The sequence below is a fragment of the Acanthaster planci genome, linkage group LG03 (genome assembly GCF_054643075.1).
Source record: "Acanthaster planci isolate LZ-2023a linkage group LG03, COTS_SCS, whole genome shotgun sequence".
In the NCBI taxonomy this organism is placed as follows: Eukaryota; Metazoa; Echinodermata; class Asteroidea; order Valvatida; family Acanthasteridae; genus Acanthaster; species Acanthaster planci.
Genome location: NC_141779.1, coordinates 1,432,359 through 1,456,642, shown reverse-complemented (window position 1 = coordinate 1,456,642; position 24,284 = coordinate 1,432,359). Strand labels below are relative to the sequence as shown.

At 38.0% G+C, this 24,284-nt stretch overlaps 2 long non-coding RNA genes across 11 annotated transcripts in view; one reads left to right on the top strand and one right to left on the bottom strand.

The window, feature by feature from the left end:
- LOC147799536 (uncharacterized) overlaps window positions 1-24,284 on the top strand; it is a 243,924-nt gene that overhangs the window by 69,481 nt on the left and 150,159 nt on the right. The gene's annotated exons all lie outside the window — the stretch shown is intronic.
- Window positions 9,035-24,284, bottom strand: part of LOC147799537 (uncharacterized) — a 151,194-nt gene continuing 135,944 nt past the window's right edge. For 4 of the 10 annotated variants that reach the window (XR_015424734.1, XR_015424733.1, XR_015424732.1 and 1 more), the window contains exons 3-6: window positions 13,928-14,699; window positions 12,822-12,934; window positions 12,054-12,155; window positions 9,035-10,761 (exon numbers count right to left, since the gene is read on the bottom strand). This is a non-coding gene — a long non-coding RNA (uncharacterized LOC147799537). Of the gene's footprint in view, window positions 10,762-12,053; window positions 12,156-12,821; window positions 12,935-13,927; window positions 14,700-14,914; window positions 14,998-17,129; window positions 17,212-24,284 lie in introns of those variants that run through there. The other 6 variants (XR_015424727.1, XR_015424728.1, XR_015424730.1 and 3 more) reach the window with 5 other exon arrangements.

Sequence of the window (24,284 nt, the reverse complement as noted above, 5' to 3'; positions counted from 1 at the left end):
TAAGGACCAGTATAGCACAGACGAAGCCTGAATTCCGCAAAAATATCAAACAATCAGACAAGAACTTGCACTTCCTTTAGCAGATATATCCCTAACTACTGCAAAAATGGATATGAAACTTATACAAATGGACAGGGAAACATGTGGCCTTTCAGATGACACCAAGATTGCCAGAAGTAGATAATTCTCAGACCTTTTATGCTCGATTATATGAAGCACTCTCTGCGCCGGATAAGGACAGGTATGGTGCAGACGAAGCCAGAATTCCACTAAAATATCAGGCAATTGGATATGAACTTGCACTTCCTTTGGAAGATACTTCCCTAACTACTGCAAATATGGATATGAAACACATATGAATGGATAGGGAAACATGTAACCTTTCAGATCACAGCAAGATTGCCAGATTTAGATAATTCTCAGACCTTTTATACTCAATTATATGAAGCATGCACTGTGCGAGTAAAGGACCCGAAATAGCGCAAAGTAAGAATTACAAAAAAATATCAAGCAGTCATACAAGAACTTGCACTTCCTTTCGCATGTATTTCCCTAAGTACTACAAATATGGAAATCAATTTTATATGAATGGATAGTGGAAGATGTGGCCTTTTAGATGACTTCACGTTTGCCAGATTTAGATAATTCTCAGACCTTTTATGCTCGATTATATGAAGCATTCTATGCGTAGGATTAGGACCGGTATATCGCACACGAAGCCAGAATTCCGGAACAAAAAAAGGAGGCCGTTGGAAAAGAACTTGCACATCCTTTGGCAGATATTTCCCTAACTACTGCAAATATTGATATGAAACTTATACAAATAGAGAGAGGAACATGTGGCCTTTCAGATGACACCAAGACTGCCAGATTTAGATACTTCTCAGACGTTTTATGCTCGATTATATGAAGCATTCTCTGCGTGGGATTAGGACCGGTATATCGCACACGAAGAAAGAATTCCTCAAAAAAAAGAGGCAGTTGGAAAAGAAATCGCACTTCCTTTGGCAGCTATTTCTATAACTACTGCAAATATGGATATGAAATTAATATGAATTGATAGAGGAACATATTGCCTTTCAGATGACACCAAGATTGCCAGATTTAGATAATTCTTAGACTTTTTATGCTCGATTATATGAAGCATTCTCTGCGCAGGATAAGGACCGGTATAGCGTAGACGAAGCCAGAATTCCGCAAAAATATCAGGCAAGTGGACACGAATTTGCATTTCTTTGGGAAGATATTTCCCTAACAACTGCAAATATGGATATGAAACTTATATGAATGGAAAAGGAAACATGTGGCCTTTCAGATCACACCAAGATTGCCAGATTTAGAAAATTTCCAGACCTGTTATGCTCGATTATATGAAGCATTCTCTGCGTGGGATAAGGACCGGTATATTGCAGACGAAGCCAGAATTCCGCAAAAAAAGGAGGCAGTTGGAAAAGACCTGGAACTTAGTTTGGCAGATATTTCCCTAACTACTGCAAACATGGATACGAAACGTATATGAATGAATAGAGCAACAAATGGCCTTTCAGATGATGCCACGATTGCCAGATTTAGATAATTCTCAGACCTTTTATGCTCGATTATATGAAGCATACTCTGCGCCTGATAAGGACCGGTATGGCGCCGACGAATCAAGAATTCCGGAAAAATCAGGCAATTGGAAACGAACTTAAATGTCCTTTGCAAGATATTTCCCTAACTACTGCAAATTTAGATATGAAACTTATACAAATAGGTAGGGGAACATATAGCCTTTCAGATGACACCAAGATTGCCAGATTTAGATAATTCTCAGACCTTTTATGCTCGATTATATGAAGCATTCTCTGCGTGGGATATGGACCAGTATAGCGCAGACGAAGCCACAATTCCGCAAAAAAGGAGGCAGTTGGAAAAGAACTCGCACTTCCTTTGGCAGCTAATTGCCAACTACCGCAAATATGGATAGGAAATTAATATGAATCGAAAGAGGAACATATCGCCTTTCAGATGACACCAAGAGTGCCAGATTTAGATAATTCTCAGACCTTTATACTCGATTATAGGAAGCATTCTCTGCGCAGGATAAGGACAAGTATAGAGTAGACGAAGCCAGAATTCCGCAAAGATATCAATCAGTCAGACAAGAACTTGCACTTCCTTTGGCAGATATTTCCCTAACTACTGCAAATATGGATATGAAACTTATATGAATGGGCAGGGAATTATGTGGCCTTTCAGATGACACCAAGATTGCCAGATTTAGATAATTCTCAGACCTTTTATGCTCGATTATAGGAAGCATTCTCTGCGCGGGATAAGGACCGGTATAGCGCAGACGAAGCAAGGATTCCGCAAAAATATCAGGCAATTGGACACGAACTTGCATTTCCTTTGGCAGCTATTTCCCTAACTACTTCAAATATGGATATGAAATTTATATGAATGGATAGAGGAACATATAGCCTTCCAGATGACACCAAGATTGCCAGATTTAGATAATTCTCAGACGTTTTATGCTTGATTATATGAAGCATTCTCTGCGCAGGATCAGGACCGGTATGGCGCAGACGAAGCCACAATTCCGCAAAAATATAAGGCAATTAGACACGAACTCTGGAAGATATTTCCCTAACTACTGCAAATATGGATATGAAACTTAAATGAATGGATAGGGAAACATGGGCCTTTCAGATGACACCAAGAATGCAAGATGTAGGTAATTTGAAGACATTTAATGCTGGGAAATATGAAGCATTCTCTGGGCGAGAACAGCACCCGGTGCAGCGTAAAGTCAGAATTTCGCAAAAATATAAAGCAGTCAGAAATAACTCGCACTTCCTTTTGCAGATATATCCCTAACTACTGTAAATCTTGACATAAAACTTATATGAATCTATAGAGGAAGATGTGCCCTTTGAGGTGACACAAAGATTGCCAGATTTTGATTATTTTAAGGCCTTTTATGCTCGAATACATGAAGCAATGTCTGTGCGATTACAGGACCCGGTATACCGCAAAGTCAGAATTACGCAAAAATATAAGGGTAATGTATAGAACAACCCATGTACAGGGTATCTATATTCCCTTGCAAATGAACAGGAGTCCCTATAATGACAGTAATATACGGAGTGATGCATTTATTTACAATAACATTCTAACACACTGGAATCCCTGTAGTGAGGGTAATCTATGGAGTCACCATGTTGGCAGTAAACTATGGAGTGATGCATTTATCTTCATTCTCATCTTTAAAATTTGGGACCCCATAATGACGGTATTCTATGTAGTGATGCAGGTATCTTTATGAACATCCTGATAAATTTGTGACCCATATGACGTTAATTTTCGGAGTAATGTATGTATCTATACTTCCTCGCTTATAACGTGGAGTCCATATAATAATGGTTATCTATGGAGTGATGCAGTTATTTTCATGAAAATGCTAATAAATTTGGGACCCCATGATAACGGTTATCTATAGAGTGATGCACTTATCTTCCTTCTCATCCTTATAAATTAGGGACACAATAATGACAGTAATCCTTCCAGCAATGTGTGTATCTATATTCCTTTGCTTAGGAACTGGAGTGCCTATAATGACTGTAATCCTTGGAGTCTCGATAATGATGGTAGTCTATGGAGTGATGCAGGTATCTTCATTCTCATCTTATAAATCTGGACCCCATATAATGACGGTAATCTACGGAGCAATGTATGTATCTATACTCCCTTGCTTATAGACTGGAGTCCCTATAATGACGGTAATCTGTGGAGTCCCCATTTGGACGGTAACATATGGAGTGATGTATGTATCTACATTTACATTTACACTGGAGTCCCTATAATGACGGTAATCTGTGGAATCTCCATATTGACGATAATATATGGAGTGATGTATATGTATCTACATTTACTTGACTATACACTGGAGTCCGTATAATGACGGTAATCTGTGGAATTTCCATATTGACGGTAATATATGGAGTGATGTATATGGATCTACTTTTACATGACTATAGTACACTGGAGTCCGTATAATGACGGCAATCTGTGGAGTCCCCATATTGACGGTAATATATGGAGTGATGTATGTATTCTACATTCTCATGGTGATACAATGTTGTCCCCATAATGACGGTCATGTACAGGGTGTCCCAGAAAAAAACTTAACCCTGAAGAAAGGGGTTAATATGCCCACACCATGAGATATTACTATAATGTAAAAGGATCTCCGAAAAGTAGAAGCAGTATTCTTTCTATTAAACGATACCTTGGTGGGTATCCCTCCTGTCATGCATGACTAAGCACCATAATGACGGCAAACTATGGAGTCCGTATATTGACGGTGATCTATGGAGTTATGTATGTATCTACATTCTCATGCTGGTACTCTGTTGTACCCATATTGACGGTAGTCTATTGACTGATGCACATATAATTTATGGACTAATTTATGTATGTACATTCTCATGCTGATACACTGATGTCCTCATATTGACGGCAATCTATGGAATTATGAAGGTATCTTCATACTGATAGTAATCAAATCTAGCTAATACACTAGAGATCATATAATAACGGTAATCTATGGAGTACAAATACTGACGATGATCTATGAGAGAGATGTATGTATATACATTCTCATGCTGACTTTTGTCCCCATATTGATGGTTATCTATAGAGTCTTGCAGGTATCTTCTTTCTCATCCTTATAAATTTCGGACCCCATAATATTTAAGTTAAGGGTAGGGCATCAAAAAGACACCGTAGGTTTCTAACTCAATCGCAAAATTTCTAAGTACCTGCACAATTTGAGTCTTGGACTATTGACGAATTGATTTCTTGGAAAAATTTAGATTTGTTGAGCTTCAGTTATGTTGAAATTCTTAGGGGAATATATCAAAATGCAGCAAATGGGCCAGGGGGAAATATGTACAACTTTGTTTTTCAAGCTAGGGCTATAAAAGGACTCCATATCTGTATAACTAAATCGCAAAATTTCCTAATACCCCCACAATTTGTGTCTTGGACTACTGAGGAACTGATTTCTTGAAAACTTTAGATTTGTGGAGCTTCAGTTATGTTGGAATTCATAATGGAATACATCGTATTGCAGCAAATGAGAAAGGGAGAAATATGTACGATTTTTTTAAAGTTAAGGATAGGGCTATAAAAGACTCAATATCTGTCTAACTAAATCACCATATTTCAAAATACTTGTGCGATTTCAGTTTTAGATATTTAGATATTTTGGGAGCTGCAGTTATGTTGGAATTCTTAGGACATGTCGCTATGCAGCAATTGAGATATGAAATCGTACATATGAAATATGTACGATTTTCTTTTTAAAGTGAAGGGTAGGACTACAAAAAGACTCAATATCTGTCTAACTAAATCGCCAAATTTCTAAATCCTGCACGATTCTAGTCTTGGAAATTTGCAGAATTTCTGTCTTGAAAAATTTAGAGTTTTGGAGCTTTAGTTATGTTGGAATTCATTGGGGAATGCCTCGTAAAGCACCAAATGTGGTAGGGTCAAAATGATATGTGCAAAAAGTTGAGGGTAGGGCTTCAAAAAGACTCTATAGTAAATAGCTAAATTTCTAAATACCTGCACGATTTCAGTCTTGGACTATTCAGGAATTGATTTCTTGAATTTGTTAGAGTTTTCGAGCTTACGTTATATGTTGCAATTCAGACGAGAAAACATTAAAATAAAGAAAATGCGGTAGGGTCAATAATGTACGAATTTTAAAAGTTAAGGATAAGGCGACTCAATAAAAGTCTAACTTAATAGCCAGATTTCTAAATATCAGCACAGTTTGAGTCTTGGAATATTGAGGAATGGGTTTCTTCAAAAAACTAGATTTTGGAGCTTTAGTTAGGTTGGAACTCAGACGGAAAAACATCGGAAAGAAAGGCATAAAACAGGCTTAAATATATACGAATTTCTAAAGTTAAGGCGGAGGAAACAAAAGACTCAGTATCTGTCTAAATAAATAGCTAAATGTGTGAATACCTGCACTATTTGAGTCTTGGACTAATCAGGTTGTGATTCCTTGATAAGGTTAGATTTTTGGCGCTTTACTTATGAATATTCAGACGGGAATACATCGGAATGCAGCGAATGCGTTAGGTTAAAATATGTACGAATTTCCAAAGTTAAAAGAAGGGCTAAGAAAATACTCAATACCAGTGTAACTAAACAGCCAAATTTCAAACTATCTCTATCTAAACTTGAGTCTTGGACTATTGAGGAATTGATTTCTTCAAAAGGTTTGATCCATGCACCTTTAGTTATGTTGGAATTCAGACTGGAATAAACATTGGGTGTGCAGCAAATGAGATAGGTGAACAAATTTCAGAATTAAAGGGTCATATAGCAAAATGACAAAATATCGAAATACCTAAATCACCAAATTCAGAAATAACTGCAAGATTTGAAACTTGGACTACTTATGATTTTAGATCTTGAAATAGTTAGATGTTAGGAGCTTTAAATATGTACAATTGAGAAGGATTTCAATGCAGCAAATAAGATGAGTGGAATATGTACGAAGTTGAGAATATAAGGGTAGAGCAGCAAAATGAACAAATACCTAAATAATTAAATGACCTAAAATTAAAAGTCCTAAATAATAGTACAATGGAACAAATTGAACCAAAAGAGGTGAACAACAAAAAAACAAGCAGTTGAATGTAAACTTTTTCCTAACTTCATTTCATTTTCATGAAACTTTAAATACGTCAACGAATGGAGAACAAGTGCCCTTTCAGTAGCTGTCAAGAACGCTATATTTGGACAATTTTCAAACCTTATACTGAAACATATGGAGCCATTTATGCACGGAAACACGAACGGTAAAGTAAAAAGTAGTGGGACAAAAACTCTTGCCTACCTTTGCTAATGTTTCCCTATCTAGAACAGCAGGATAATGAAAATTTCTTCAATAGAGAGTCGAACTTATTCTCTGTCAGGCAGTACTAGAAAAGAGAATTGAACAAAAGTTACAAGCAGTAGGACAAGGTTTGCCTTTTTCGCCAACATTTTCCTAACATGGACATGAAACGTGCTCTTTTACACGGTACTGGGATTGCCAGATTTAGCAAATTTTTAGACGTTCTTTGGTCGAACGTATGGAGCTGTATTTGCGCGGGATGAGGAATGGTAATGCGAGGACGAATGCAGAAATTCACACAAAAAAAAACAGCAAACAGTCTGAGAAAAATTCGTCCTCTTTCTCCCATATTTCCCTAAACACACCAAGGATGCATATGAAACGTATCAATTATTAGAACATGCGCCCTTTCGGATAGTGGTAGGATTGCTAGATTTGGACAATCTTCACACCTGTTAAGTTCGAATACATAGAACCATCTTTGTGCGGGAAGAGGACTGCTAAAGTGTGGAGAAAGGGGAAAAGTCACGAATCTGGCAAGCAGTTGCAGATCCCTTGTCTTCTTTTTTCGTGTATTTGCCCAATAACTAGAAATATAAAACCTTATGTCATCTGATGAAGGAAGGTGTGCCCTTTCATATGTCGCTGAGACTGTTAAATTTGAAGCACTTTTAGACCTGTAATGCCCGGGTATAGAGAGCCATCTTTACTGGGGAAGATCGAGGACCGGTAAAATGTGGCAAAGGGAAATTGAACAAAAGTAGCAAGCATCAGGACCCTAATGCGCAAATATTGAGCCATGTGCGCAGGAAGAGGATCAGTAGAGTGTGCACAAAGGGAGAATTGCACAAAAATAACAAGCAGTGAGACAGGAACTCTTGCCTTCTTCGATGGGTATTTCCCTAATAATAACAAATTTGGATCTGAAACTTCGACTAATGGACAGAGGAATATGTACTATTTCAGATGCCGCCATGAATGCCACATTTGGACAAATTTCTGCACTTTTATGCTCGAATATAATGGAGCCATTCTCTGCTCAGGAAGAGGCAATGGTCCGGCCAGTGGACGCAAGGGTGGGGGGCATGCCCCTGCCAGAATTTTGTTCATTAAAAATACTTTGTAGGTGTGTGAGAAAGGGAGTAATGGGTATATCAGCACCAATACCCTAAGAAAACAAAACCAAGACATAAAAACAAGGATGTCACGACCGCCACGCTTCTGAAAGTTCTTCTTCCCCAAAATCATGCTGAATAGGCCCGAAACTGTATTCAGTTTGGACCCCCCCCCACGCCAAAGCTGGATTTGCTGCTGGGAAGACCAGTAATGTGTGAACAAAGGACAAATCGCAAAAACACAGGAAGCACTAGCTCAGCCAAGAACTCTTGCCTTGTTCAGCATATTATGAATATGAAACTAACGTCAATGAATAGAGGAACATGTGCCCTTTGATTGTCATCATGTCTACCACATTTCAAGCAATCGGAAACGTTTTTGGCTAAAATATTGCAATCACACTGTGCGCTGAAGTGTCTCGGTAAAGTGAGAACAAAGAGCAGTGGGACAACTCTAGCCTTCTTTCGCAGGTATTTCCAAAGCTTCAGCTTAAATATGGACAGGAAAATTATCTCAATGGACAGAGAAATATTTACCGTCTTTGAAGATATCAAGGTCAGCCCATTTTGACCGTTTCAGAATATTTACTGTAAACTCGGCTATGGAGACATGTAGCGGCAGACGCAGACCGACTACCGTGTGTACAAAGCGAAAACGAACGAAATAGGGAGCATGTCTAAGGAAAATTCTGACCCCATGTCTGTTCTGTTGCAAAATGGCATGAAATTTTCTTTTTGGATGATAAACATATAACCTTTCCAAAGACTCCAGGATCAGCCCATCTCTTGACAATTTAATATCGGATATGGAGACAACGTGGCGTGTATTTGACGTGTGTAACATGCAAAACCAAAAAAAATTGTTTAATGTTTCCAAATATCGAAATAAAATTTTCTCCAGGGGATAGTGAAATTTGCATCCTTGTCGAGTCACCCCAAGCTCGCCGATTCGGACCATTTGTCAACCTACTTAGCCTCGGAGATAAAAACTCTTCGTCGAAAAGAGACCAAGTAACGTGTGTACAATAAGGGAAACAATTTCATTTATTAGGCATTTTCCAAGATAAAGAACACAGCAACATTAAACAAAAACACATAACATAAAATACACTGAAATCACAAACACAAACTTACAAATGCCCGGAGAGGCACAGTTAATCCAATAACTGTCACCCGTAAGACTTCATTTCTGAAGCTCCAGGTTTTACATAAACGTGCACACACATACACAATAAAGTAACAGCACAAGATTCAAGAAATGGCAAATAAATAAATCGAACAGAAAAAATATATACAGTTGGCAAAATAATATAAATATGACATACAAATACATTAAAATAACCAAAAAAAATTAATTACAGAAACAAATCAATCAATTAAACAATAAGTACCCCCAAAACAATAAAAGAAATTTATTGTGTAAAAACCGAAACAACAGAAAAACACCACGAAATAACAAAATACACTTGAATACCGACAAAAGCAAAACCATTGACACATCTGGCCCACATGGCAAATCCTAGGTATTCAAATCCCCCCATTTTGTGCTTCCTTGCACCAAACAACACAGTGACCCTCCCACAACTTGCCAGTCCCAACGACCTTATTACAAGGGTACTCCACTGCAAATTCAATCAGTACTCTGTCAAGTTTCATATAGTTTCAAATTCAAGTGGGTACTTGGTAAGTTGATCCCGTGTTGAAGGGTTATTTAAACCACTTCAGTTCTCAAACGTTCAGGTACATGTAGGTCATCTCAAGAGCATGTAATTGGCAAAATGATGAAGTTCTTGAATTAGTGCCCTAAGGTTTGTCCAGCCTTATTGTTTCAATATACCACCTGTTCACTAAGACTATTTCACGGTCAAAAGCTCAATGAAGACCTCTAACAACAAATGTAAGCAAAAGATGGATGCTTTTAGATTCACGTAAAGACAAATTCAATGTACATATGCAACCAATCCGTGTAATCCATTTTAAATCTTCTTCACTAGAGAATTATTCTGGTTGCTCAACGTTGAATTTTGTTCTAATTTGTCAAAGAATAAGGTTCCTGTTGTGAAGGTACCAGATAGGCTACTTGTATTCCAGAATAGTCAACACTAGAAACTTGCAAGATGAAAGCAAGACATACTAAGACTGTTTGATTTGGTAGTGACATAACAAGATTTTCCCGAGAAATTTTGTACTCATTATCAGCTTCAAACTGCATGTTAACTAAGGTACAATTCAGGTCCACTATTTTCTTTGACCATCCTAGCATAAGCAAAACTTTGGTTTCCTTAGTAATGTATTGAGATGCATTTTATTAGCATGACAACATCTTTGGAAGCCATGGATGTCTTGAAGGTCATCAGACTGACATTATATTGGCCTATACACAAGAGCACTGTTACCAAATAAAGTGCTAGCTGACAAGATGTGATAAGGAAAGTCGTTGGTATACATAAGAACTGGATTGGGCTAAAGACACTTCCTTGAGGTACACCAGATGGTACAGAAAAACCATGCAAAGTAGCAACCTTTCAACAAAAACTTTTGTTGCCACCACAAGACAAACGGTCACTGCAACAGTTGCAAATTCAGTTATGTTGAGGAAATCAAAATCATGCTCTTGTTACTTTTATTGAGGCTGAGCATGTCACAGCATGGAGCGTATCACTGTTCGACCAGCAGCAGAAGACTAACGCGTAGAACAGATAGGCACAGTGCTAGAGTCCAAATCTTGGCCGTAATTGTGGTACTATACTGAGTACAGGCGTAAACAAATCACAGACAAATGTTTAATTAGGATGACATGATTTACGATTAAATACATCACATGAAAAATAAATGACAAAAAACCAAAATTACCAACAAGCCAATAAAATCACCTCAAAAGGAGGGCACAGAGGACTTGATTAAAACTGAATATTTTTTAAATGAGTAAATTCACATGATTAAAAAGAACGAGTAAAAAAAATTCTTTTTATAGCATGGCCTTCACTTTGCAGGATAATTTTCTTATGTTTGGAAATATGGAAATAAAACGTTCTCCTAAGATTTTTTTTCTCTTTTTTGGGCTGTCATTTTGATTACGTGTGGGGACCACTGTTTCCTTTGTTCTGGTTAATATGTCTTGTTAATGATATGAGCATAAATGGGGGTAATAGTAGTTTCTTTTACTTTTGCAGTCCCTGCTGACCTGCAAAACTGATATTTGTCTCGTTATGTATTCGGATTTTTATCCCTGGTCCCTGCTACTGCTTCTATTTACTTGTATTTGTGCTTTTGTTGTTTTTTACATAATTTTTGTTTAATTTTGCTTTGTTTGTTCTTGTGGTGGTCAAATAAATAAGAATAATTGAAGAGATGGTACCCATCTCGATTAACCAAGGTAAACATTTCGACCATTTGAAGACTATCGTCATATACACAGGCCAAACTAACCACTAAAACAGATTGACTAACAAGTACAAGAGGGAGAGGATTACTAGCAAACATAATGACTGACCCAAGCTTTCTCCTTCATTTGTGTATAGTTCGCTTAAATGTGGGAATATCAGAATGAAACATTCTTCAGTGGATATGTTCAACAAAATGACAAGAAGATCAGTTGATTTTCACCAACCCTACAGTCACAGGCAAAAGCTTAGTTTGGATTAGGCCTTATATAGAGCCAAATTTGCTGCAAAACCATCCAATTACAAGACCAACTTACAAATGGGAAACCAGGAAGCATAACTGCCCTAAGTATTCACCTTCATTAAATAAGACTTGACGCTTTACATGGTGAGGACTAAAAACAGGGCTTGTGGTAACATCATGTGGATAGATCTCCCTTGGAAGAGGTATGGTTCTGATAAGAACTGTAGAGTGTGTGCTTGATGTTTCATCCAGCATGCTCTCGTCATCCTCAAGAGTGGAGCCTAATAAGCCATGCTCCAGATTTTACAGAACAATTGTACATGTATACAAAATTATGTACAAATATTGTTTCAAAATCTGGAACATGCCTTTCATTGTTAGGCTCAAATCAGAACATGATATAAAGTGCTTACCGAGTGAGTTGTGTTGTCAGTAATGCCAGTTGCCAGTCATGTGTTGAACTCCAGAAAACTGTCTCCAAGGGACTTGGTCTTGTCTCTTCAACAATGCTACAGCTAATAAAACCACAGAGTCAAGGCAACAAAGATCAGGGACAAATAGCATACAAGTAGACATCACTGCCATGTCTTTATAGTCTTTAACTCTCATTTTCGTATTGACCTTTGTTTCAACTCTCTTCAATTGTTGGTTGATCAGCAAACACAACTCCTGAAAAGTCATAATTCTAAAGCTTCGAAGCAGCCATTTTAAACTGACACCCCTTCTACTTTCTTGGGCTCTTTCAACAGCCCCAGAAATAAGAAAATTTAGACAGTCCAAAATCGTCTGATTCAATAGGATTTTACATACACCGAAGGGGGTTGGGCCAAACACTCTCTGATATTTCACATTTTACCTGCCATCCAAAATTTATCAATGGTATTAAATTGTGGCTCCCCATACACAGGTATGTCACCCAGCTTTACGCAAAAATTAAATTAATCCATAGAGAAAGACCTCTGTCCCTGTCAACTTTTGGAAAAGTGAAGAGACCTGTAACAAAATGATGTCATGCTTAGTTTCCTAAAGCATTGAGGTGGGAAGCAATAACTGTCCAAGTAAAAAATAATAGCTTGACATCATTATGTTTTGGGTCCATATATGAAATATATGTGAGTCCACAGGGGACTGAATCAGTGAATTATACCTTTGGAATAACCAACAACATTGGACCCACATACCTTTTACACAGCAGGCAGCAGCAAAAGATCACGGTCCGATCACCTCAACAACGAGCACAGGAGCCTCATCATCAAGAATTTGGATGTACCATGAACAGCGGCTTGTGCTCTGGCTGAGATGGACACACACAACAGTCATTAAAAACATGCAAAAGGAAGAAATGACAATACAACATGAGTGCATTAGCTTGGATTAACAGATTCTCAGAGGGCAGTGGAGAATGAGAAAGATGGAGAAAAGTAAGTTATAAGTGCTTCCCTAAATGACCTTCCTCCAGGCATGTGGAACACCAAAGAATTATTGTCAAGATGGCTTACATCATACTTCCCAGCCAATGTTGAATCCTTGGTGTGTATGATAGAAGCCAGCCAGTGTTAAGGATATCATGAAAGAAACTCTGGCCGCATAAGTTATTTATTCTGCATGCTGCCACCATATGGAGAGCCTTAATCTGGCAGATTGTACAACTGTGTCACTATCAGCTTCTGAAATATTGTCCAATCGTATGGTATAAGATTCGACACAGCATGCACAGAATGACCAAGCAACATACATGGAAATCACTGAACCGATTTTGTAAAGATCAAGGTACAGATTCTGCATGCATGGGGCGGCAGCATCGTGCAAAGAGCGAATTGTACCAACTGTGAGCTAGCATGCCATATTGTAACAACCTGATGCATTGCACCTTTCATGTATTTGACACAGAAAGATGGCTTCAGTGAGTAAAAAGTTGGCTGATAAAATAAAACAAGTCCAGATTTTTTTAAACAACCCTTGTGGAAAGTGTACACTCATCCTTGTACGTGATATGGATCCAGGAAAGAGGACATTTCATTTCAGTGCACTCCCCTTCACTACAAGCAGCCTGTAGATGCAGCTTCTGTCTTGTTTCTGTTCACTTTGGCACAAATTGTCCAACCATACCAAATAATTCCATTCATTTTTTGTAGTTTAATTCAACAAAACCTTTAAGGCCGGCGATTCTCATTAGTTGAAAACTTAAAGACAAAACCCAAGGTCAAGATCTACATAACAACCAGGCATTTCACTATTACTATAACCATGGACTAATATCAGAATATGATGTAGACTGTTTCCATACCTGTTGAGTAGTGTCACCAGTGATAAGATATCTCTGATTTGTTACACTCCAGAGAACGGCCTCCAGGGACTAGCTTGCTCTTGTCTCTCTGTCAAACTACTGAAACTAGGGAAACTAGACCATGTTTGAATTCCAATCTGTATTACTGCACACATATGGAGGCCACAATTTCAAAATATATAGGTGCACTTTACAACAGTAGTTGAAACATCATTGAAAACAGTGTCAAATCAACAAAGATCGGGGCCAAATAATATACAAGCCCACATCACTGTAGTTTCTCATAAAAATCTTATTATCTTCTTTGTTGTCATTTTTCCATTTCTTTTCAATTGTTGCTTGACTAGTTAGTATATTTTATTTTTCAAAACACCATACATACATGTACACTTCCCCAAAAGTCCTTTTCCTCAAGGCTGTAAGTAATGATTTAACATATTACATCCCTCAACCTTTTTTCAGTTCTTAAGATTTGCTTTCAACCAAGACTGCAAAACAAGGAGTGTTGATCTGGGGTTATATTTAAACAATCCCACCTGTTTTTTTCAGCCAAGCAATCTCTTCAATCTGCCTTGAGTAGAAGCACAACTTAATTGGTTGAAAAGAGCCGTGTTGGTTGGGAGTATTCATTTTGTTGGTAGCGATGGGGCTACTACCATGTCCTAGTCGTTCATGAACCAGTGATGCACAGTTAGTAACAAAGGAGCCTCTGATGCCAAGGAAATAGTGTTCTCTCTCGGTCCAACTAAAGGCTAATACAGGAGATCACAGTCTGTGCAGAAAACATTCCCAAATTATAAACAGTAATAACCGTAACCTCCAAGGGTGCATGTGAAATCATAATAAAATCAGAGGATTTTGGGGACCATTTTAACTTTAATAGCTCCCCATATATATGTCACCTGGTATTTGGGCAAAATAAAGTATTCACCAAGCATGATCCTTAGATAGAAATAATTCTACAGTAAGAGATCACAGTACAATCACCTTAACAACAGTGGCCATCATCGAGAAATGCCAAGAAGCTGGTCGTCCTGTAAGCAACGACTCATCAGCGGCTTGTGCTCTAGCTGAAATGAATGCACATAACTGTCATTAAAACATGCAAAATGAAAAAAATGGCAACAAAATATGAGTGGAGGAGCCTGTTTGCCGATTCTCAGAGGGCTTTGAAGGATCGGAAAGATGGAGAGAGCTGATTGAGAATTTGTAATTCACGTATGTGCACCCAGCACTGCCGGTGTATCAATCTAGTTATACATGGCATTTTATGGGGTGGTGCATTACAAGGGTAGCCATAATCCAGTCCCACCTCCTGCGATACGGCTTCAAATTTTGATCAAAAGAGGCAGCGGTGGAGAGCCGTAGCCAATGTTCAATACTTGTGCATGCCGTATTCCTACATGGAGACGCCGCACTGTGTGTTGCCACTATAGAGTGCAACATAAACCGTTGAAAACATTTCATGTAGGGGTTTTACTGAAGATATACACGTACCCTACATATATATTTGCAATGGATGTTTGTAATGACACACATGATAAAACCAAAAATGCAAATGTTTTTTAAAATAGATATTGAGCCTCTTCATACAACAGCGTCATTAGAATTGAGTATCATTCCATGACATAAATAAACTAAATTCTACACAATTCAAACATCAATTGAACTTTCAGTTAAGCAATGTGTTGCTGTGACAGAATAAAATCACAGTGCACCTGATTTTTAAGTTCGTGAATCTGGCTTTAATAACTTTTGCAAGCGAATGACCATCAGGATGACGTTTAGTTCAACGCTGGCTTCATATTTATGTGTTTCACATTCTTGTAAAAACCCCTATTGCAAGAATATAATGATTTGATTTGCACAAAGACGAGAATAAACAAATTTTCACTGCTTGAAAAAGACTACTGCATAGTTGACTACATAAGATCATTCACTCACAAAACAATCCAGCAAATGTCTCATTTCCATCACAAAAGCTAACTGGCATTCCAGTCTACAACCCTGAACAATAAATAAAACTAAGTTGAGGAAGGAAACATACATGTACATGGTAAGTGCTGCCACAATAACCTTCGTATCTGAATGAGAATGACTGAGAGAGAGGGGGAGAGACAACGGAATAACAGACAGGTGAATAACAGATAGACTGACAAACATACCGACAGCACATAGACAGATGAACAAAACAAAGAGGACAGTTATCTTGGAAACTAGACCTCTACCCATTGTATTTTCAGTACAGAAAGATTTTACGGTAATAACCAAAATCATTTTTGCATAGAAGAATCTTTGAAAATAATCAAGTTGTATTCAGAAATGATTAGCACAACCTCCAATTTTAAGATTTTCATCATGCAATCAGTAGAGATCTCCATGCATGGCTCCATGCAACACAGACTTAAAGTATGAGGCCTACTTTCTACCCAATTTTTACCAGGTTCAGTGAAATATGTAGAAATTACAGATTGTATAATGTATTTATATAATTCTGAACCTCAGTGGATAGGTCTAGTTAGTTTCAAAGACTTTGGCTTCCTGACAAATTCTCGTGGGGTGTAAAGTAATGTTTTCTCTTTATTTACCGCATCAAATCATACTATCCTCCATTTTGTTAAGACTACTCATTGACTATCAAATTAACTTTGGCCCCACATACAGGCTGGAGATTTTCATTGGTTGAAAAATTTGTTGGACAAAAGTCATGTTTCAGATTTACAACACAACTGTACATAGGGCCCTATTACTCCCTAGGCCTATTTTTTTATTTTATTAACATTTACTGTTGGGCTGTTATCAGAAGTACAAGTAGGCTAGGCCTACAGTGTTTGTATAGCGTGAGCTGTTTCCAGACCTGCTGAGTACAATAAAGTGTCAAAATACATCTCAGATATGCAACAATCAAGAAAACGGTCCCAAAGGAGTGTTTCTCGTCTCTCCATTACTGCTACAAGCTAAGAAACCAAAGAAACCCCGTTAAAATCCCAGCCTGCATGCCCGACAGTCACTGTGGGGCCGCCATGTTTAAATACAGGGTGCACTAGTTACCACAGCAAAAGCAGTGCAAAATCAACAAGGCCAAGCCCAAACTTGTGGAGTTTGTCATACGGAAATATCATTATCGTCTTTGCCGTCATTTCTCCATTTATTTTCAATTGTTGGATGGTAAGCCAGTGGTATTTCTCATCTTTAAACTCACCTCCTGTGCAGTCACTCTTGAACGAACCCGCCAACTTGGCCACACATGCGTTCTTGTGCGTAGGCATTGTAATGCTAATGCTCGCGCCACCGTGGAAAACTGGTCGTCGATCAACTTGCGCACATATTGAGCAGGGTACCAAACAGGGGATAAAACAGCGCTGGTGATTGGCGCGCTTGAAATAGGCCCCGTAAGTGTGCACAAGCACGACGAAGATCTGAGGATAATGCAATTATTTTTTTTTCCTAATGAAAATCAAAAGAATGACCACTACTGCAAAGAGAAAAAATAGCATCTCCAAAAACTGTATGCAAGTCAATTTGCATCAATATAAAAAACCATATATTTCCTACCTCCAAAAGCCTGGACAAACGCGACCGTCTGACATGTCTGAGGCTTGGGCTTCCAGAGCTATGGCTGGGTCTCTTGTCTACGCGTCTCCACGCATTTCCAATCGAGCGAAGACCTATACCTAGCTCAAGACAAGAGATTCGGATGCAGCCGTAGTTTACATCTTGACTGCCACACACACCATGACGTCAAACTACAGTCAGTCGTAGAAAAGATGCTACACGAGACGTTATCTACCAAAAAATCACCAAAGTTACGTCTGAAATTCTGGGGATTCTAGCTAATTATACCTTTTTCAGGTTGCAATATAATGCCTCCTGAAGCGAAACCGGTACTGGAATTTGATGCATTTTGTTTATGGTCGGCTTTCTTGACACGGACTGCATGCATATGAGCAAACGATGGGCAACATAGAGTGGTACTTATTATTATATTATTTCGTGGGAACGAGATGATTTTGAGGGAACGAAACGATAATTCGAGGGAAAGGAATGAAAAAAATCTTCATTGTGCCTGTCCCCTGGCCGTCTCCTTAGGTACTCGTAGAGAGGGACATCGAATGCAACTGTGCGTTTTTGCAAGTTGGGTCACACTCACTGTCCGACGGTAAATGCCCCCCCCCAAAAAAAAAAAATTCAAAATACATGTACATACAATGCAGGGCGGAAATAATGCCGCCCGGCGCTCCGAAGGAAAACGGGTTAGCCTTTCGACGGTTTTGTGTGTGTGTGTGGGGGGGGGGGGTGTCGGATCAGGTAGACATTCAAGACAATGACCAGAAGCGGTTGAATAAAGGTTTGATATGCTACATTTTTAATCAGTCCTTTCCCGAAATTTTTAAGCATACCTTTGCCCCATGCGGAATAATAGGTGAATCGCTGGACTGCTGGGCAACTTAAAGAGCATAACACTGCATGGGTAAATGAGTGGTAAATCAAACCACTTTCTAAAACCGTTGGGTAAAAAGAGACAAGTCTACCTATAACAGACCCTGATGGTGCACTTCTGGAACACTTGGACAGGATAAATAACGAGAAAAGATGTTACAATTAGCTGTTTCGGCAACTCACTAAAGAGGTATTGCTTTTCTGTTTTTTTAATCTGTTTTGGCAACAGCTAGAACAGCTCTTTCTTTTCTGATTAGTTTTTTCATTTCCTTTTTGGCTTATTGGCAAGTTGCGAAAAAGGCATTCTTTTTGTTATGTTTTTTTTTTTTTTTTTTTTTAGCTGTTTCGGCAACAGCCGGAACAGGTCTTGCTTTTTTGATGATTTTTTAGCTGTTTCAGCACCTTTGCCGAAACAGGTATTGTTTTTCTGATTATTTTGTTTTAGCTGCTTCGGCAACTTTGCCAAAACGGGTATTGTTTTTCTGATTATTATTTTTTTTTTGAGGTATACAGGTATTATTTTTCTGATTTTTTTTCTTTTTAGCAAGTTGCCCAAACAGGTATTGTATTTCAGATTTTTTATCTTTCAACTCAATTCCCTCCACCAGTCGACTTTGGCAGTTTACTAAATATGATCGACTAGGAGAAATTCACACTGATAACCTAAGTAGTTTATCTGTTATTGATTTTGTAATAATTATTTTTTCCCCCATAGACTTTGTACACATATTTCGCACAGTTTTCGGACTGTCCTATATCAGGCTATGAGGGCGCTAATGCAGCATTACGGTTACACCTGCTTGGGCTTTCAATTTTCAACAAACTGTCCTATATTGAACCATGGATGGCGTTGTTACACAACATAGGGTTTGTACACACATTGTCCAGCATAATGCGTGGGCAGTCCTCAACTTTGTGGCTCGAAAACGTGTACAAAGTCAAGGAGCTAGAAACACGTGCGCAGGAAAACTGCTCCTTTAATTTCATGTCACGTGATTTTTGTCTAAACTGGAAAAACCTTACGAAATATTATTTAATATTTGCACACTTGGGTATATTTGCGATCGAACGGAAGGGAAAATTTAGTCTGATTTCTTTTTCGTTCTGGTAGTAATTCTTGGTCAATTTTGGTAACTTTGCAGTGTTTGATCGTTCCAAAGTGATAGCCAACGAAGACCCTGATGCAAGATTTATTGCAAAGGGATGACGCCATGATGACTTCATCACCTTATTTTATATTCATTTTTGTACGTTCAATTTTTCCCCATAGGTTTGTACACGTTTTTCTACTTAATACAAGTGAACAAGTAGTCTTTCACTTCGGTGCAAGATTAGTATAAGAACGAAGGAGAAATCGGGTACTTCACGCTCTGTTATTTTATTTGAAATATGCCTAAGAGTCGGAATATGAAGTAATATTTCATAAAAAATATTCAGTTTAAGCGCAAATCACGTGACACGAACTTAAAGGAGCAGTGTCTCTGCAAACGGGTTTTTTGCCCATTAACTTTGTACACGTTTTTGAGGGACAATTTTGGTAACCTTGCAATTTTTGATCGATGGCAAAAAAATAGCTAACAAAGACCGTGATGCTAGAATTATAGCTAATGTATGATGTCACGATGACGTCATTGCCTTTTTTATATTCCTTTTTGAATATTTCATATTTTCCCATACGTTTTGTACACATTTTTCTACTTATCACAAGTGAACAAATAGTCTTCAACTTTGGTGCAAGATTACTATAATAACGAAAGAGAAATTGGGTACTTTACGCTCTGTTATTTGATTTGAAATATGAAGTAATATTCATTAAAAGTGTTCAGTTTAGGTGCAAATCACGTGACATGAACTCATAAAGGAGCTGTGTTTCCGCAAATGAGGTTTTTTGCCCTAGACTTTGTACATGTTTTCAAGGTACAATTTTAAAACCTTTCCGATGTTTGCTGGTTATCAAAGTGACAGCCAACAAAGACCGTGATACAAAAATTATTGTAAGTAAAGGACGTCATAATGACGTCATCATGTCATTCATTCTTGATTTTTCAATATATATTTCAGCCCATTGACTTTGTACACGTTTTCAAGCAAGCACTTGGGTTAATTTGTGAGCTTTGGTCATCTTCAAAGTTACAGCCAAGAAAAACCTTGATGCAAAGATACGTCCAAATTTAACACATTGTGATTACGTCATCATGTGATTTATTATTGATTTTTAAAAATTCATTTCAGCTTATTGACTTTGTACACGTTTTCAAGCCACTATTTTCGTACCTCAGTAATCGTTGATCATCGTCAAACTTACAGCAAGCACTAACTATACAAAAAAGATAATTCTAAAATATTTATAACATGATGACGTCATCACGTGATTTGTTATTAAAATTTGAATACTTAAATATTCCTTTAAGATATCACCGTGAATTTCTTGGATAATTGTCCAAAGGTCTGCCAAGTTTGAAGTCGATCAGATTTAGCAAACGGGCAAAGTCGACTGCCGGAATAAATTGAGCTGAAAAAGAACTAAAAAGAATAGACGGAAGTGTTTGTAAACAAGTACAAACACAGAGCTGTTTCGGGACTGTTTCACTAATTAAATAAGAACTGGCAATTGCGATGACAAAACTTGGCATTCAGAAACTATGAGAGAGTAAAAATAAACATTTTACTATTCTGGACGTGACATATACCCTGAAAAGGTTAAATTTATAAATCAATTTTAACCAATTCAATTGGATGTCAACTTCAGAATATAATCTAGTATGACTTGGCACAAGATATTATTCTCACGATTGAGAGTTTGCTTCGTACTTTGTGGAGCTTCTCACAATAAGTTAAGAATTATAATACTTGATTAAAGATAGCATATATGACTTCTTCGACTTTTGACGTCATCGCGAGTGGATGTGATACCAGTTACAAGAAGTGTATTTCTTCAATGTCACGTGACTTGTCACCAGATGAGGTCAGAATCAAATCAGATCAATTTGGGTCTAAAACCCTTCCCTTTCCAGCCACACACAAAGTTTCAACCGCATCAGACATGTACTTTTCGAGGTATAGTGGTTTGACGAGTTCCCCTTTAATGTCACGTGACTTTTCTTCTGATAACGTCTTCATCACTAAATATGCTCAATATTTGCCTAAAGCACTTCTTCTCCAGGATATAAGCAGGGTTTCAACCCAGCACTAACACAGACTGACTCATTCCATTGAAAAAAACTTAATGGCTTTTACCACTTTCAAACAATAAGCCTATTTCCGGTTTAAACCGGAAGGAAGGGTCATGTTATTTGACTACACGAGACAAAATCAAGACCACATTTTATCCTTGCACTTGCTGCGAACAGAATGTTGTGGAGGTAACGGTTGATTTTATATCGGTTTTTATATATTTCATGCTATATTTAAATATTCAAAATTTAATAATAAATCACGTGATGACGTCATCATGACCTAAATACGTTAGAATTATCTTCGTTGTATAGTTAGTTCTTGCTGTAAGTTTGACGATAATCAACGATTACTAAGGTAGGAAAATAGTGCCTCGAAAACTTGTAAAAAGTCAATGGGCTGAAATAAATATTAAAAAATCAATAATAAGTCACATGATGACGTCATCACGACGTCGTAAATTTGGACGTATGTTTGCATCAAGGTCTGTGTTGGCTGGAACTTTGAAGTTGATCAAAGCTCCCAAACTAACCCAAATGCAGGCTTGAAAACATGTACAAAGTCAATAGGCTGAAATATTGAAAAATCAAGAATAAATGACATGATGACGTCATCATGACATCCTTTACTTACAATAGTTTTTGTATCACGGTCTTTGTTGGCTGTCACTTTGATAACCATTAAATATCGGAAAGGTTTTAAAATTGAACCTTGAAAACGTGTACAAAGTCTAGGGCAAAAAAACTCATTTGCGGAAACACTGCTCCTTTAAGTCCATATCACGTGATTTGCGGTTAAACTGAACAATTTGTATGAAATATTACTTCATATTCGGACTCTTAGGCATATTTCAAATAAAATAGCAGAGCGTAAAGTACCCGATTTCACCTTCGTACTTATAGTAATCTTGCGCCGAAGTTCAAGACTACTTGTTCACCTGTGTTAAGTAGAAAAACGTGTACAAAACCTATGGGGGAAAATTGAATATTCAAAAATGAATATAAAATAAGGTGATTATGACATTATGACGTCATCCCTATGCAATAAATCTGGCATTAGGGTCTTTGTTGGCTATCACTTTGGGACCGATCAAACACCGCAAAAATACCAACATTGTTACTCGAAAACGAGTACAAAGTCAATGGGCTAGAAACACGTGTGCAGGAAAACTGCTCCTTTAATTTCATGTCACGTGTTTTTTGTCTAACTGGACAAAACTTATGAAATATTATTTAATATTTGCACACTTTGGTATATTTGCGATAGAACGAAAGGGAACATTTAGTCTGATTTATTTTTCGGTAGTAATTCTCGGTCCAAGTTGATGACTGCTCATACATTATGCTGGACAATGTGTGTACAAAACCTACGTTGTGCCATCCATGCTTCAATGTAGGACAGTTTGTTGAAAATTTAAAGCCCAGGCAGGTGTAACCGTAATTCTGCAATAGCGCCCTCATAGCCTAATATAAGAGAGTCCGAAAACTGTGTGCAATCTGTGTACAAAGTCTATGGGGAAAATTAATTCTTAAAAAATCAATAATAAATAAACTACTTAAGTTATCACTGTGAATTTCTTCCAGGACCGTCCTTGGATGATGGTCCAAAGGTCTGCTGCCGAAACAGCTAATAATCAGAAAAGCAATACCTGCTTCGGCAGAGTTGCTGAAACAGCCAATCAGAAAAGCAAGAGCTGTTCTGGCTGTTGCCAAACAGCTAAAAAAAAAAGCAGAAAAGCAATACATGTTTCGCCAGTTGCCGAAACAGCTAAATTGTAACATCTTTTCTCGTTATTTATCCTATCCAAGTGTTCCAGAAGTGCACCATCAGGGGTCAACTTTCAGGCTCTGTTATAGGTAGACTTGCCTCTTTTTACCCAATGGCTTTAGAAAGTGGTTTTGTTTTACCACTTATTTACCCATGCAGTGTTATGCTCTTTAAGCTGCCCAGCAGTCCAGCGATTCACGTGTTATTCCGCATAGGGCAAAAGTATGCTTAATAATTTTGGGAAAGGACTGATTAAAAATGTAGCACATCAAACCCTTATTCAAAAGAAAACCGCTTCTGGTCATTGTCTTGAATGTTGACCTGATCCGACCCCCCCCCAACACAAAACCCTCAAAAGGCTTCCTTCGGAGCGCCGGGCGGCATTATTTCCGCCCTACATCGTATGTACATGTATTTTGTAATGGGGGGGGGGAATTTACTGTCGGACAGTGAGTGTGACCCAACTTGCAAAAACGCACAGTTGCATTCGATGTCCCTCTCTACGAGTACCTAAGGAGCCAATAAGGGGACATGCACAATGAAGATTTTTTTAATTCCGTTCCCTCGAATTATCATTTTGTTCCCTCAAAATCATCTTGTTCCCACGAAATAATATAATAAGTACCACTCTATGAGCTAGGTCTGGATCTTCGCTCCATTGGAAATGCGTGGAGACGCGTTGACAATAGACCTAGCCGTAGCTCTGGAAGCCCAAACCTCAGACGGTTGCGTTCGTCCAGGCTTTTGGGTAGAAAATATATGGTTTTTTAGATGCAAATCGACTCGCATACAGTTTTGGGGGATTTTTTTTCTTCTCTTTCCAATAATGGTCATTCTTTTGATTTACTTTACGAAAAAAAAATATTTACATTATCTTCAGATCTTCGTGGTGCTTGTGCACACTGAGAGGGCCTATTGCAAGTGCGCCAATCACCAGCGCTGTTTGATCCCCTGTTTGGTACCCTGCTCAATATGT